Source organism: Zeugodacus cucurbitae, chromosome 4, assembly GCF_028554725.1.
Source record: "Zeugodacus cucurbitae isolate PBARC_wt_2022May chromosome 4, idZeuCucr1.2, whole genome shotgun sequence".
Taxonomy (NCBI): domain Eukaryota; kingdom Metazoa; phylum Arthropoda; class Insecta; order Diptera; family Tephritidae; genus Zeugodacus; species Zeugodacus cucurbitae.
The window spans coordinates 38,716,332-38,734,014 of NC_071669.1; the positions used below are offsets into that span (position 1 = coordinate 38,716,332).

The window sequence follows — 17,683 nt, forward strand, 5'->3', positions numbered from 1 at the left end:
CATGAGCTGCGGCTTTCAATAAAAAAGTCAGCAGCCAAAGAACAATAACAACAGCGTTTGTCAAAATAGTGTACCTCTGTGTTACGCGATAAACATTTTTATACTCTCGCAACAAATGTTGCTAAAGAGAGTATTATAGTTTTGTTCACATAACGGTTGTTTGTAACACCCAAAACTAAACGAGTTAGATATAGGGCTATGTATACCAAAGTGATCAGGGTGAAGAGTGTAGTTCAAATCCGAATATCTGTCTGTCCGTCCGTCCGTCCGTCCGTCCGTCTGTGCAAGCTGTAACTTGAGTAAAAATTAAGATATCTTGATGAAACTTGGCACACTTATTTCTTGGCACCATAGGAACGTTGCTTTCGAAAATGAGCAAAATCGGACCACTGCCACGCCCCCAAAATGGCGAAAACCGAAAATACATAAAGTGCCATATCTAAGCCATAAATAAAGCTATGGAAATAAAATTTGGTATGAAGGATCGCCCTATGAAGGGGCATATGTGGATGTAATTTTTTTGGGAAAGTGGGCGTGGACCCGCCCCCTACTAAGTTTTTTGTACATATCTCGCAAACCAATAGAGCTATATAAACGAAACTTTCTGCAGTCGTTTTTTTAGCCACTTCCTAATACAGTCCAAAAATGAAAGAAATCGGATCATAACCACGCCCACCTCCCATACAAAAGTTAGGTTGACAAGTAAGGAAGGGCTAAGTTCGGGTGTAACCGAACATTTTATACTCTCGCAATTTATTTATTTAACTTTATTTATATTATATAATACACAATTTGACCCACATATTCGTCTTATATATTGTATAAAGTCCATTGAAAGTTGGAAACCCTAATATTAGGTTAGAAGCACCGAGGTCCTCATGTTCGATATATGGGGCCTTGAAAACTTATGGCCCGATTTCTGCGATTTTTAGAAATGGGCTGCCACACTATAAATACAGTATTTGTGCAAAGTTCTGCGCCGATATCTTCACTAGTGCTTACTTTATATATTGTAAAGTAAACGATTCAGATCGTCTTCAAAGTTCTGGTATTTAGGAAGTAGGCGTGGTTGTGAAGCGATTTGGCCTATTTTCACAACATTTCTTATAACTCACTAACGAAAAAAGTCAGAAACACTAAATTTTACATAAGAAATGGCAGATGAAAGCTGCACTCAGATTTTTTTACAAAATGGAAATTGACGTGGCGTCGCCCACTTATGGGTCAAAAACCATATCTCAGGAACTATTCAACCGATTGCAATGAAACTTGGTCTGTAATAGTTTCCTTACAACCCAATGATATGTTGTGAAAATAGGCCAAATCGCTTCACAACCACGCCTACTTCCTATGTACCAGAACTTTGAAGACAATCTGAATCGTTTACTGTATAATATATAAAGTAAGCACTAGTGAAGATATCGGTGCAAAACTTTACACAAATACTACGTTTATAGTGTGGCAGCCGCATTCTAAAAATCACCGAAATCGGACCATAGGTTTTTAAGGCCCCATATATCGAACACGAGGACCTCGGTGCTTCTAACCTAATATTATGGTTTCCAACTTTCAATGGACTTTATACAATATATATGACGAATATGTGGGTCAAATTGTGTATTATATAATATAAATAAAGTTAAATAAATAAATTGCGAGAGTATAAAATGTTCGGTTACACCCGAACTTAGCCCTTCCTTACTTGTTCTTTTTTGTCTTGTTTTTCTTATTCTTCACAATTTCACAATATCACAATTTTTCTGGTTGAGCTTTGCTCGAGTAAGAAACTTACTGCCTTCTTGGGAACACGACGCCCTTTTAAACAGCTACAATTATTAATAATTAATAATTTAAAATAAAATAATTTTAAAACTTATTTTGAGCTTTTTATCTGAAAAGTCAGAAAATTGGAAACATTCTAAATAAATAAATTGCTTTACACTCTAACTTTAAAAGTTAGGAAAGCCATTAGGAAGTTTTTGGCATATATTTTCTACAAACTAAAAGTTGCTTTCATATAAGCTGTTCTTGATTTATCGTGCTCACTGCAACCGTGTGAAAAAAGAGGCGTTACCGAACATGGGTCATGGACGTCACAATTCACCGAATTTTCTAATAATGTTTTGTTACATTTATGTCAAAATATGTGCTGCTTGACATTATGAATGTCATTTGGAAGTATATAATGTAAAATACTAAAAAAAAAATGCAAAATAAATCGTAAACATTCTAATAAACAGAAAGGAAACTTCAATGCTTGACGAAATTAAATGAGGCTGCATGTTATTTCTTGTTTCTTGATATTTTGTTCTAATTGTAAATTGAATTTCAGCTAGAGTGTTGTCTTTAATTAATGAAGTGGAATGCTCTCATTCCACACAATTTAATTTTCAAGATTGGCTGTGGTGCCGATGATGAGCTCACATACATACATATGTAATTGCTACCAATCGAATTTAATTGTATGTCGAGTGAGTTGAACCAATACAACAGTATTGGTTGTCTTGAGCTTCTAGCTTGCATTTCTCTAGTTGTTTGCCTTCGTCTTTAGATTCTTGCTGCTAACAGGTTTCACATTTGTTTGGACATTAAAATTCATATACTTTAATTAATTAAATTAAATTAAATGAAAACATCTTTATGAAATTACAAAAATTTAATGAAAATTTCAAATAACTATGTATTTACTGCGATAGTGACAATAAAAAGTTAAAAATACTTTGTGTAAAACTAAGCAAGTTATATTTTGTGGAATGAACCACTGGTACTCCGCTTTTAAATGTTAACCACCTGCCGTTATCTGAACCTATATCAGATTATTCGAAAACTCCATTTAAATTTATGAAGACCCCTGTCCAGTGCAATATACGTGAAAGCATTTTCACTGTATTATTTGACTTAATATATGTAAAACCGAAAAATGATACAGCATTTTCGTGAAAGGCATACACATTAAAGGTATTTGCCTTTTTCTGTGTGCTGGACGAAATGTGAAAACTTCATCACCCGTCAAAGTCGAAATGAGACTACATATATTATTAGCAATATTTATTTTGGTACTACCACACAAACTTACCTAAATATTTGGGTTTTTCAATGTTCTTCGCACTTCTTTTTAGTGTTTATTGAGGGCTTTTATGCCACATCTGACAATCATCCATCACAATATCATTGACCACTGGGAATACCGTATTGCAAATTTAATTCATATTTCACCAAAACATTTGTATGAGTTAATTTACCATAGAACCCTTTTTCGGTTTATTGGAAGCTTTATCACCGATATACTTTTTCTATTCATTAAATGTTATGAATATACAGTAAGGAGTAAGCTAAAAATTAGATAGTCTTTAATCTTTAATAGACAAGTTTTTTAGGGTTCTCAATCTTAGGAATAATCAAACCCGCATAAGGTATACTTAAGAATTTTTAGTTTTTAATACAGAAACCAGTTTTGTATCATAGTTGGTGGCTAAGTTTTTAAATCCCATACATATCTATATTTCGCCCTCAATCTAACGGAACAGTAACTATTCCAGAGAACTGTCATAGGATTGTCTATTCGAGGGAAGTGTAACAAGTTGGAACAATAAGTCTTTGTTTTAAGAAGCAAACAAACAAACTCTATGAGTCACAAATTGGTAAGATATGATATCGATTAGAAAACAAATAATCTAAATTTTACGATGGGTGTGATCCCTCAGGAACTTTTTCTTTAAGAGGTTAGTTACAGCAGAAACACTATTTATGCTGTCGTTGGTACGTAGAAAATTTTACATTTAAAAGCAAAACTAATTACATCATAATGAACAGTTTAGTAAATTGAGACGTTTTAATTTGTATTTGGAAACCGTTTTATAAAACTGACAAATAAATGCTTGCAAATTAGTTTCTGAATTTGTTAAAAAACGGCGCAGTCCGTCCCATTTGTAGTACAATAAGAAAAACCGGCTTTTGATGAATCTGCAGGGAAGGCGAACAAATTTTCGTTCACATGGTTGCATGTATGTGAAATTACACTCTCAAGCATACGAGTATGTATATTAAGGGCGTATGTTTGGTTATGTTATTGGATTATTTTTGTGGGTTACATGGTGAGTGTGGTGGTTGTATCTCAGTTTGCTATTGTACTCTATATCGATTCAAACATTAAATTGCACATTAACACTTATTAAGCATTTGATTTATTTAGTTTGGTTTTAAATAATTTTAGGAGTCTAAGAAAATATTTGATTTATTATTTAAAATAAATAAATAATTTAATTATTTATTATATTGCTTTTTCGTTTTGTAGATTCTTCCATTTTGTAACGTTTTGGGACAAAAAAGTGTAGAAGCTCTTATCAGTATTCAGAAATGTATTAAATATTCTTAAAATTTACTTTATTGCATGAAATCATATTATCTGACTTAATATTCCACCTCCAGTCCTCTTATGAACTCTTAAAAATGCAATTTCACCAATAATTACATGTAAATGCGAGCAACCATAAAGAAATACCACCTTCTTTCATATAAACGTTTACTCGTGTGTCTCTGGAAAAGTGCATAATCAGCAACCATTACTCGTAGATATTGAGTAAATTGGTAAAGAAAATTGCATTGTCATTCGCAGCAGCTGCTGTTGTCGGCTTGCCTCACTTTCAGAGAGTAAGCAAACGTTATGAAATTCAATTTTATGTAAATGATTACCATGACAAAGAGGGCTTTAATTAAAAACATTATTAATTTTGGTTTACTGTAGGACATGAAGGCTGTGATATTTCAGTGCCCAATATGACATTCGTGTCCTTCCAAATAAAGTTGGTTCGTTCATAATTTAAGGAAGCAATGCATCAATAATACAAAAATAAACATAAGTTTGTGCTTTTGTTACGATGTTAAGAGACACTTAAACGGTTGAGGGATATTATATTTCCATCATTACTTTTTAATATCAAATTTTATGAATTTCATTACCGATATTGATAAATTTGAAGTAATATTGAAATAAATCTATAGTAATCATTATTTATAATTTTTAGGCAGCCTGAGAGAATCTGGGACTGTGTAAGAAGCACGAATGATACTTAATGAGGCTTCTGTAACTATATACTAAAAAATATGTTCTTACTTTCAAAGGTGAGATCTATTCGATCTGAGTTACTGAAGACTCTGAATAAATTTCGTATTATGTTCTTATAAAGAGTATTACGTATTTATACTCTCACAACAAATGTTGCTAAAGAGAGTATTATAGTTTTGTTCACATAACGGTTGTTTGTAACACCCAAAACTAAACGAGTTAGATATAGGGTTATATATACCAAAGTGATCAGGGTGAAGAGTGGAGTTCAAATCCGAATGTCTGTCTGTCTGTCCGTCCGTCCGTCCGTCCGTCTGTGCAAGCTGTAACTTGAGTAAAAATTAAGATATCTTGATGAAACTTGGCACACTTATTTCTTGGCACCATAGGAAGCTTGCTTTCGAAAATTAGCAAAATCGGACCACTGCCACGCCCACAAAATGGCGAAAACCGAAAACACATAAAGAGCTATAACTAAGCCATAAATAAAGTTATGAAAATAAAATTTGGTATGAAGGATCGCACTATAAAGGGGCATATTTGGATGTAATTTTTTTGTGGAAGTGGGCGTGGCCCCGCCCCCTACTAAGTTTTTTGTACATATCTCGCAAACCAATAGAGCTATATAAACCAAACTTTCTGCAGTCGTTTTTTTAGCCATTTCCTAATACAGTCCAAAAATGAAAGAAATCAGATCATAACCACGCCCACCTCCCATACAAAAGTTAGGTTGAAAATTACTAAAAGTGGGTTAACTCACTAAAGAAAAACGTCAGAAACACTAAATTTCACATAAGAAATGGCAGAAGGAAGCTGCACTGAGATTTTTTTACAAAATGGAAAACGGCGTGGCGTCGCCCACTTATGGGTCAAAAACCATATCTCAGGAACTACTCCACCGATTTCAATGAAACTTGGTTTGTAATAGTTTCCTTACATCCCAATGATATGTTGTGAAAATAGGCAAAATCGCTTCACAACCACGCCTACTTCCTATATACCAGAACTTTGAAGACGATCTGAATCGTTTACTTTACAATATATAAAGTAAGCACTAGTGAAGATATCGGTGCAGAACGTTGCACAAAAACTATGTTAAAAGTGTGGCAGCCCCATTCTAAAAATCGCCGAAATCGGACCATAGGTTTTAAAGCCCCCATATATCGAACACGAGGACATCGGTGCTTCTAACCTAATATTATGGTTTCCAACTTTCAATGGATTTTATGCAATATATATGACGAATATTTGGGTCAAATTGTTTATTATATAATATAAATAAAGTTAAATAAATAAATTGCGAGAGTATAAAATGTTCGGTTACACCCGAACTTAGCCCTTCCTTACTTGTTTCGATTCTGTTTATACACCTGCATCTTGAGTTTAAAATGAATACCTTAATGCTTAAGTGCCCTGGAGACGATCAAATAATTGCGTCAAACAGTGCATATGTGTTAGTGATATTCAATCGTGTGTTGCCCGCAAACGTTCAAATTAACACGTCAAACATCAGTTTAGTTTTGAGCTCGTAACGAACGGTCATCATGTCATCGTCGGATGATGATGATCTATTACTGGCATGTGCTGTAATTCTTATGAAAAAAATTTCTCCATTTTTGTATTATTTTATACTATTTAGTTTATTTTATTATATTTGATTTTAGTTTATTTTATTTTATTTTATTATTTTATTTTATTTTATTATTTTATTTTATTTTATTTTATTATTTTAATTTATTTTATTATGTATTTTATTTCATTTCATTTCATTTCATTTCATTTCATTTCATTTCATTTCGTTTCATTTCATTTCGTTTCATTTCATTTCGTTTCATTTCATTTCATTTCATTTCATTTCATTTCATTTCATTTCATTTCATTTCATTTCATTTCATTTCATTTCATTTCATTTCATTTCATTTCATTTCATTTCATTTCATTTCATTTCATTTCATTTCATTTCATTTCATTTCATTTCATTTCATTTCATTTCATTTCATTTCATTTCATTTCATTTCATTTCATTTCATTTCATTTCATTTCATTTCATTTCATTTCATTTCATTTCATTTCATTTCATTTCATTTCATTTCATTTCATTTCATTTCATTTCATTTCATTTCATTTCATTTCATTTCATTTCATTTCATTTCATTTCATTTCATTTCATTTCATTTCATTTCATTTCATTTCATTTCATTTCATTTCATTTCATTTCATTTCATTTCATTTCATTTCATTTCATTTCATTTCATTTCATTTCATTTCATTTCATTTCATTTTATTTTATTTTATTTTATTTTATTTTATTTATTTATTTAATTTAATTTAATTTAATTTAATTTAATTTAATTTATTTATTTTATTTTATTTTATTTAATTTATTTATTTTATTTTATTTTATTTATTCGCTTTACTTCACTTTTCTATGTCCTTTCAGCTTGAAATCTTCCCTGCAAATGAGCTCATGCTTGTCAAACATGAGTGGAGACGATCAAATTATCGTCCGTCAAATAGAAATATCAAAAATTTTTGATTTTCATCAAACAGAACCGACAACAGGTCGGTATAGCGTACGTGTAGCCGACGAGAGCCGACGACACCAACACACTTAAAGTGTTTGACGCAATTATTTGATCGTCTCCAAGGCACTTTATAGAGTTTCTGTGTTCGTGCGTCTGACATACTGGCAATATGCAAATGTGTCACACAACAACTGAAGCAACAGTTAGTCAAGCGAACGTGCTTGTAGATGTTCTGCTCATATTTTTCGGTCCTTATATTGCTTCGCAAAAAGTATTTCGCTTTTCCGCTGACGTGTTGCGGCTTGGACAACATCGTTCATGTTTTTTTTTGCGGTTGGAATTCCAACATATGGCGTAATACTTCTATGCAAACAGTTATCAAATTACAAGGTAGTCGTACCCATTTATTTAATTCGCTCTGATCGGTTGGTAAAAGTGTGGAGTTCCATTTCTGTTATACCGCAGTAAAAAAATCTTTGGATCAATACCAAAATCGAGTAATAAAGGAGTAATTACTTGTTCATCCATTTCGAGCATTAAGTGAGTAATAAAGGCAGTTTCGTAAATTTTTTCAAAAAAAATGTTAGTTTTCTCTCTTATTGATACATTTTGGAGGAATAAACGAGCTAATAATATGCGAATACTTCGATTATTCTATTATTACTCCAAAATGTGTCAATAAAGGAGTAATGAATTGTTCATCCTTTTCGAGCATTAAGTGAGCAATGAAGCATTTTCGATAGTTTTCACAAAAATCGATTCCTCGCTTATTGATACATTTTGGAGGAATAGACGAGCTATTAATATGCTAACGCATTCTTCTATTGCTCGTTTATTACTCCAAAATGTATCAATAACGGATTAACCATAACGGCCAATCATAACTGTTAATTTTTGTGGAATTCTTTTGTTTACAATAAAAGCGTATTTTGTCACTTTAAAATAGTCTGAATTTTGTAATCAACGAGTGAACATTATTGTAGTATCGTGAATATAATCAGATAAAAAGTGGTCAACTCTCGCGAATATATACGGGTAAAAAGTGATAATTAATTAAAAAAAAAATGTGTGAAAATATTTATTCTAAGCGTCACCTAAGGCGATTAGTGAAAAAAGAAATTCAAACATTTTCTACAAAAAATCGAGAGGTTGTTTAACTTTTTCTTTTTCGGTAAGATCTTTATATATATTTTATCTTAAATAACTTATTCATATATGTATGTATTTTTTCATCTTTTGCAGAATCAGTTAAAAAAACATATTCGACTTACGGGGATTTTGAAAAAGCGATTAAACAGGCCTTTCGAAAATGTAAGGCAACTTTTTACCGAAAGACCTATTCAATAAAATCTGCTTCGTCTCAGGAAAATTCCTAAATCACAACTTGATTTTAAATAATTATAACTATGCATATATAATGTATTTATAATTTATGTGAATTACTAATACTTATATTTTGAAAATTAAAACATTGAATTCAATTATTTAAAAAACAGTTTATATTTTTCTCTGCTCTTTTTGGATATAAATAATATTACTCTTTTTTGTGCTCTTTCTGGAGGCAAAAATCATTACTCTTTTTGTGCTCTTCTACTCCAAAATCATTACTCCTTTTGTACTCCTTCTGGAGATAAAAAAGATCACTCCCTCTGCTCTCGTTTCGGAGGTCAAAAAGAGCTCAAAAGAATGCTCGGTGTGCGCTCCATTAGGAGCTCAAAAGGAGTGATCCCTCGTAAGGACATGCTATGTTAAAAAGGAGTAATAAATGCATGGGCCTCGGAGCATTGTGGAGTAATCCATTACTCGCAAAGGAGCGATCTAAGATTAATCTTTGGATCATCCGATTTTTTACTGGGACGTAACAATATTCCCCGTCATTTGATAATGAATTTATAGAACGATTGTTCCCAAAAAAGTAAAACGAAAAATAGGTTTTCACTTTCATAAATGATTTTGCTATTAATAATATATTATTATTATGAATCAATCTTACCAACAGGTGCTTCTTTGGATCGAGTAGGCAAATGAAAAGTAAAGTCATCTCGCCTCTACAAGTCGCTCATTATTATTATTATGCAGAAGCTTGACGATGGCGACAACCGAACAGACAGGACGAGGAGTTTTCGATGAAAGGTTTAGAGGCAGCTTTGAACATTAACAAGGGCGAATGCCGAAAACGAGGGAACGATTAGCTGTACGATTTATACTATGATATTGACATAGTTCAGCGAATAAAAAAAATGGCTCCAGCTTTGAAATTGTTCGATGCAGTACCTGCCGGTGGAGCAGAGGAAGACGTTGTAGAGCGACCTTGATTCGGTTCGTATTTCCAATTGGTTACATACAACATTTTTTCGTAGTTGATATTTTTAATTGTGTAATTTCTGGACCGATTTCTTTTCATTCTGGCTACCAAGCTTCATTATATCCAAGATTTTACGTTCAGTTAACTAATCCCGAATTCAACTCGTTACGTTATCCTGTCACGGTGGTAGAACTCTACATTCATATCATTTAGTTTTAGGTGTTACAAACAAAAGCACCTGACATTGCTAAAACTAGAAGGAATAATTAGAATAATTAACTTTTATTTTAAGAGTTGGTAGATTGCAAAGTTCATATGTAGGCTAAGATGAGGCTCAATAAATATAATACTGCAGGAACTGAAGGAGATGCCTCTATTCACCCAGAATTGCAAGATAGTGTCGCTATAGTATAATGCAACGCAGACTTTCAGTCTAAGCCAACTTACCAAAAACAATTATTCGAATTAACAATAATGTTTACAAAGCTCCGGATTGTATGCATTTTTTTGTTTGTATTGTTTCAATTTTTCAAATTTTCATCAGTATTGTCTACTTATACAAATAGCAATGATATATTGTTTGTCATGCGAAAGCAATACAGAGTCCGAAATGATTATCGGATCGCATTTGATTTTCGAATTGCATTGCTTTGTGTATAGCAATGCAGAGCATACCCCCAGGAAAATTAGTATTTTTCGAAACTCTAATACCTCAGCATCAAGTGGTATTTCCATATACTCGTATATTATGACTTGTGTTGCTCATACGCACTGGCAATTTCAACTAATTGTCAAACAATTTTAATAAAACTAAAACACTACTTGCTCTGAACGCGTTTAGATTATTAATTATCCTGGTATTTTATTAAAGTGAATGCATTTCAGGTTGAATTAGTTAAAAGCTTTAGACAACAAAGTGTTTTCAATATGAACATTTCGTATAGCATTGCTATGTCAATAAATGCACCTTGTAATACCAGGCTTTATGCACGGTAGAGCACGGGAGTTTGTCCCGTATTTATTTTGAAAATTTGTTATGACAGTTGATAAACAAAGTTAAGCTCAAGCATAATTTGTTGTCCACTCGGCTAAGCATTTCCAGGTGTTTAGTGCAATAGTTGGTTTTGCGTTGAAAGAGAATTGTAAATAAGAACATAAACGACGGAAGCTAAAATAAGAAAATTTCAATATGTGTTGCTTGTTGCCGGTCAGATCTAATGGCAACAAAATTAAAATTCCTTCAAGAACGATTTAACTTGAACCGATAGAAGTTAATCAATGTAGTCCACATCTTCTATCCATCTAAAAATATTTTAACCCCATTTTCAGATTATATACACATTTCTTGATACGTTCTCTATAAGTTCCTATATAATTTTTATTTGAAATTAAATTTTTTACATCCAAAGACATGTGTGTAGTATCAGGAAATATGTAGACAATTATTTGTGGGTCATTCGTAATACAATTACAATGCTGTATTATAAAAGTAAGAGGATATTTATGCAGTAGGTATTTATACATTTGCTTGAAAGGCTTTTCTGAGTCCTTAATTATTTGTAGTCTCAAATTCTAGAATAAGCTGTCAAACTTAAAAAAAAAACATATATCTTCCTTAATTCTTGCCGTCCCTGGCTAATAAGTGCAAATTAAAACAAGTAAGGAAGGGCTCAACATGTAGAAATACGAGAATTGGTAAATCAAGCATGTTTTAACATTTATGTATATATGTACATAAGGTGGAAAGCCGCCTGATTAGTTATGCTTGAAGTTCAACCACAAAATACAAATTGTCAGATTACAGAAAAGCGCATTTTTACTATGTGGCTTACAGTGACACTGCGTGACTATAAAGGCAAATCTCCTTAGCTCAAATGTGCTTCCTGACAAGCTTAGAATTTGATTGCACCGATGTATATTCCTATATTATATATGTATGTACGACATACATACATACATTGTATGTATATATACGTATGTGACTAGTGTACCATAAAAGTTGAGCCCATAGTTTGCGTATCATAATGCGACAACAATATCAAGCTTTTTCTGTTAAGCTCATTGGTAAAACTTCTGTGTTGTGTTTACTAAATAAGTATGTGACACAGTGGATATTTCGTAAGGAGTTTGTAGAAAATAACTATACGAACAACATATGTAGAACACACGGAAATTTGTGAAAATCGTTTTCAGCCCCTGAACAATATTTGACAATTTTAAAGCCCTTCAACAGCACAGCTCCAGTAAGCAATTTTCTTTACAACCAGTAATTTGTTCAACAATAGGGCTAATATAAACTACTGTTATATGATAATATTACCTGACCTCCAATATCAAGTTTGTTGCTGGCAACTTTGTTGTGAGAGTATAAATATACCTCTAAGTGAGTACTCGAATTAACGAAAACATCGTTATAACGAACTGGTCTGCCAATTTATGTGTTCGTAATTTCGGAATACCGCTGTAGATAATTGGTATTCATGTAGAGCAAAATTTAGCGTGATTTAATTGGAAGATTTAATGAAATACATATCATTCAATTGGATTTTGAATGGTTTCAATTTGTATTAGAGGTTTAGCCACGGGCACGCAGGTCCTCGGTTTCAATATCTGCGGCCTGGAAAAGTTATAGTGCGATTTCGAGAATTTTTCGATGAGCGAAGCCAAATTAATTAATTTGATTACAAATTATTAAGAATTTCAAATTATGTTCCAGCTACTGTTCCCTATGTTGGGCTTGTGCTTGTGATGGTCATTTGTGTAAAGTGAACGAACTCAGCTAAGGAGTAAAACAATTGAAATACCAGTGCATACGAAGTGCTTGTATGAAAACCCACAAGGCGGTGTCAGCGGTACACTTGAATTCGTCTAACAAATTAATAGTGTTGGAAAAATAAACTGGAAGATCCTCACCGTTCTTTTGTCTTGTGTCAGTTACACCCAAACACTTGTATTGTACTTAACACGAATTTTTTAAAACATGTTTACATGGGCAATTAGTTCGTAAATCGCTAAGGTCACGCAAACTGAAGCACCTAATTATTATTATCATATTTTCATTTCTTAAAATTGGTTTGTTTTTAAGCTTTTCATAAGCTTTTGTAAGCTCTCGGAATTAAATTAGCGCAAAATATGTTTTTATGTTGTGTTTTGCAAGTCCGTCGCACGCGCATCTGCAGCCATTATTATGCAAAACCGGCATCTGTTCTGCCATGCATGACATGCCAGTTAGCAAAAACTAATTCAAGCAATTTAGTGAGTTATATGTAATATTTTAAGATTATAAAAATTTCATTATTCTTCCTTGTTGATGTTGTGCGTGCATTATTCCGTTAAATAAAATATTAAACTCAATATTAATCATTCCCCTACTATTCTAATTCCACTAAATTCTCAATCAAGTTTTTCATGTCACAAATACAATTAGTCTTATCATAAGGTGCGAAACACGTATTTGAAATGGTTTAGTTTCCTCATATGGGAGGCGAGGAAATTGTACGTAATGTATGATAGTCATATATCCTCTGGAACCAACTGGGTAGGTTTCCTCTAATACGTTTCTTATTGGTGACTACCCAACAACAAGACAAAACATTTGTTCGATTTCAATTTTTATACTCTCTCAACAAAGTTGCTAAAGTTTTTTGTACATATCTCGTAAACTAATTAAGCTATATCAACCCAACTCTCAGGAGTCATTTTGTTCAGGCATTTCCTTATACAGTCTAAAAATGGAGCAAATCGGATTATAACCACGCCTACCTCCCATAGAAAGGTTGTGTTGAAAACTACTAAAAATGCTTTAATTCAGTAAGGAAAAACACCATAAAATTTAAATTTCATTATAAAGATGGTAGAGAAGAGCTGCATTAAAAATTATATACAAAATTTTAAATGGTCGTGGTTCTGCCCACTTATGGGTCAAAGACCATATCTCCGAAATTACTCAATTAATTTCAATGAAATTCGGTTCCTAATATCTTCTTGGCTTTCCAATGATATGTTATGAAAATAGTCTAAATCGGTTCCCAACCACGCCTACAATGGACTTTATACTATATATATGCCGAATATGTGAGTCAAATTGTGTATTATATTAATAAAATTAATTAAATAAAAATTGCGAGAGTATAAAATGTTCGGTTACAACCGAACTTAGCCCTTCTTTACCTGTTTTATAATTAAAATATCACATAATCAAAATTCTTCAAAAATTCTATAGCTCCATGTCCAATTCGCACTTTCCATAACCCTTTAGGCAACTCAGAACTAACTTTAAGCTCAACTTTTCACACTTTCGCTGTGAAATCAGTATTGAATATCGGAGTTTAGTTATTAAACTAAATTTGTTATTTTGGTGCATATTAATTTAGCTGTTTTTTTGTGAGTAAGAAATACTCGCATGAGCAACATGTTTGATATCTGTAAGCGTTGGTACATTGAAACAGTCCGAGTCTTTAAAGTAATCCAAAGATAAATTAAAATATCTATAAATCCATTTTATTGATTAAAGCACAAAGATTTTACTTTGAGGAACGAGTTCTACCGTCCTAACTGGATTTTGTTGAAGTTAATTCAGTAAAGTGTTTGAGGGTTTTCTTCCATATAAAAATACTACAATATTATTTCAAAGATAAATAAATAATAGAGAAGCCACATCAAATTAAAAAGTATTTGTTTTTTATATAATCAATTTTCGACTAAAACGCTTTAACTTCAGGACTCTGTCAAACCTACTTTTTGGGTTAATTCAATAAGAATAGTAAACAATTTTTGGCGCATTTTATAATTGTCCTAACGAGTGCCTGCATAAACTTACAATTTTGCAACTTTGCTGTAAATTAATACATAAATATTACTCGAATTTTTCGATGTGAAAAAAAATGCAACTGTAAAGGCAAATACCTAAAGTACATAAGTAACGTAAGAGTAGTAAATATATTGGAATGAGAATATATATAAAACTTTAATATAGTTTCTGTACATAACACCCTAGATAAAAGCATTGTTATAGGCGAGATACGAGAGATCGCATTTCATGAAGTACGTACGAGAGAAACTGTTCTGAAAGCATTATTAAACGACTATATCCCATTTAAACGTAGAGCTGAACTATAGGGCCAATAAATTCTGTTAAAAATAGTATTGACTGTACGCGATCCACATGAGCTATTATAATTACGTGTATGTTGCTTTACTCTTCTTCGAAAGTGTTAAACTTAATTTTGTCCATATTTACTTTCAACAGTGCGCAATTACAAACGACGCATACAATTTGTGTTCACAGTAACCTTTGCGCGGGCATGCGTGAGCTCCTTTGACACTTTCGATGCCAATATTTCACAGTATATGTAGTCCCAATGACTATATTCTCGTATGTGCAACAAAATATAATTTGTTGAACGCAATTGTGATACCATCTGCAGCTGTTGCTGCTGTCAGTTCGTTTTCACATTGGCGATATCCTAGATGTTGTTCCTTTTTTGTAGAATTGTTTCTATTCTCATTCTATTAGATCAGTGTATATGTACCAATATTTTAAACTTTAATTCAAATAAATAATTACTATGACAAAGTGGTTTCTAATAATTTATTTTGTTTTACTAAGGATCTTTAATTCCTATACATTTTCTGAGAAATGGAGTGAAGTTATGTTATCGATGAGGATGATATGTGATATGATAATAACATGTTTTCATTTATGCCGGCCGTAAATGGCAGTTTGTTATATACGTTTTCATTATTTATTTAGACGATTTGAGAAAACGTGATTAGAATTTCATATCAATTTCTTGATATTGCATTTGGCCTGTGTGACGGATACCATGGCGCTGCAAGAACTATGTCAACGAGTATTTGTAGGGACATCCTTTCACATTAAAGCTGGCATTTGAAGAACTGTTGAGACTGGTAATTAACCATTATTTTCAAAATTCCTGATAAATTGTAAATAAAAATTAATTTTGTCCGACGAGGATGGGATTTGAACCCACGCGTGCAGAGCACATTGGATTAGCAGTCCAACGCCTTAACCTCTCGGCCACCTCGTCTTACTATCTTGTCAGACTGAACAATTTTACTAACAAAGTATAATCAACAAGACAAAGAGAAACTGTTAAAGACATTACAAGTTTACCTGACTTCTTATTAGCTTATAATTCGTCAAGAAAATAGCGAAAGCAACAATTTCACTCAAATTTAACGCTTAACCATATTATGAATAATAAATAAGATCCGTATAAAGTCGGTCGGAGTGTTAAAAATCTCTATATTAGGGCCAGGGGATTTTATTTACGCAATTTACTTGAAACGCGGTTATAAAATTTGTTGACGTATGATATTTCACATTGAGAGAAAGTTGCCTTTGGCAGACAGAAAACTTCGCTATTTTTATTAAAAACCGCTTTGTCACGGTAATTATTTTATTCTAATAAATATTTGGTATGTACTTATACTTCTTGACTGAATTGACTGAATTCAGCAAATTGTTCGTACTTGTATTTGTAAAGTAAATTAATTCCTTTTGAAAGCATTTCTGGTAGGATGATTCTCAATTCCGTTAGCGCTTTATTGATTTTTATCGTTACTGATTCTCGCTTAATAATAGCAAAAGTAGGGAAGGCTTTGACTTTGCAATTCGAATAGGCCACAATAACCTTAAATTCGGCTGCTACATGTTGCTCTTGCATTCATATTAAATTAAAGTTAAACACATGTATTCATTCAAAATGATTCTTCTGTGCTTTCATATTCTATGATTTCCTTCTTTAATTTCATGAAGTTTTTACAACTATCGTTTCCACGTCAATATTCCTAGTTTAAGGTATAATAAAATATTGACAAGCCTGCTGAATAAGTCCTTATTATAGTTAAAATAATATAAACTTAAGAAAGGAAAATTACTATTCAGCATGGCTGAATTGGTGGGAAAACAAGTGAAAAACTGAAAAACTGCGATTAAAGCCAAAAAATATCAATTAAATTCTGTTAGAGAAGGAGGAGAGTCCTGTAACTTAAACATTTCATCACCTACCATACAATGAAAATAAATTGAGACGGAGATTAAACGTAATTTTGTTATAAATGACCTTCTACTAGGCGCAGCAGATATAAAAAGCGGCTACATTTTTCGATGTTAATATGACAGCTCTTCTTGGAATTGCGTTATTTTGTAAGATTAATCGAAACTTTAGTTAAAGAATTTAAAAAGACGTAAACGGGTATGCTGTGAGATCTCTAAGAGACACACTGACAAGCCTGGAAGTAGGCCGCCCATAGCCTGGGATTGCCTTTCTTAGGCAGGAGTTAAAAAACTGGTTACAATTGACTGAAAGATGACAGGTGAGCTCTATGATGATATACATATTAAAGGAAAACCTTTTCAAAAATTTCTGAGAGAATTAAAGATTTAATTACTATCTTTCAAAAGGATAATGATCCTAAGCACAAGAGTAGATCATTACAGCTGATTTTTATTGAAATGGCTATTGACTAATTGGACTGGCCCACTCAAACTCTCAATTCAAAGTATTTTTGTTCTAACATTTAATGAAATCAAGAACAATTTCTATATTTTGCACTTTATTTTGACCAAAATAAAAGGTAAGGGCGGCCAATAATTTGATTCCTGTGTACAGTTTAAGACATTTTTATTACCTTTATTATTTACTAGATGATCCCGCAGTCGTTGCCCTGCGTGAAGTTATTTGTTTTTAAAAGAATAATAAGTTGAATTGATATTGTATTGAAAAGCATTTATTTGCGATTTTTTTTCAATGTAACGCAGCT

At 32.3% G+C, this 17,683-nt stretch overlaps 1 non-coding gene across 1 annotated transcript; it reads right to left on the bottom strand.

The window, feature by feature from the left end:
* Nucleotides 1–15,863: 15,863 nt before the first annotated feature.
* On the bottom strand, nucleotides 15,864–15,945 carry Trnas-gcu (transfer RNA serine (anticodon GCU)). The gene has a single exon. It is a non-coding gene; the product is annotated as a tRNA-Ser (tRNA).
* Nucleotides 15,946–17,683: the final 1,738 nt, after the last annotated feature.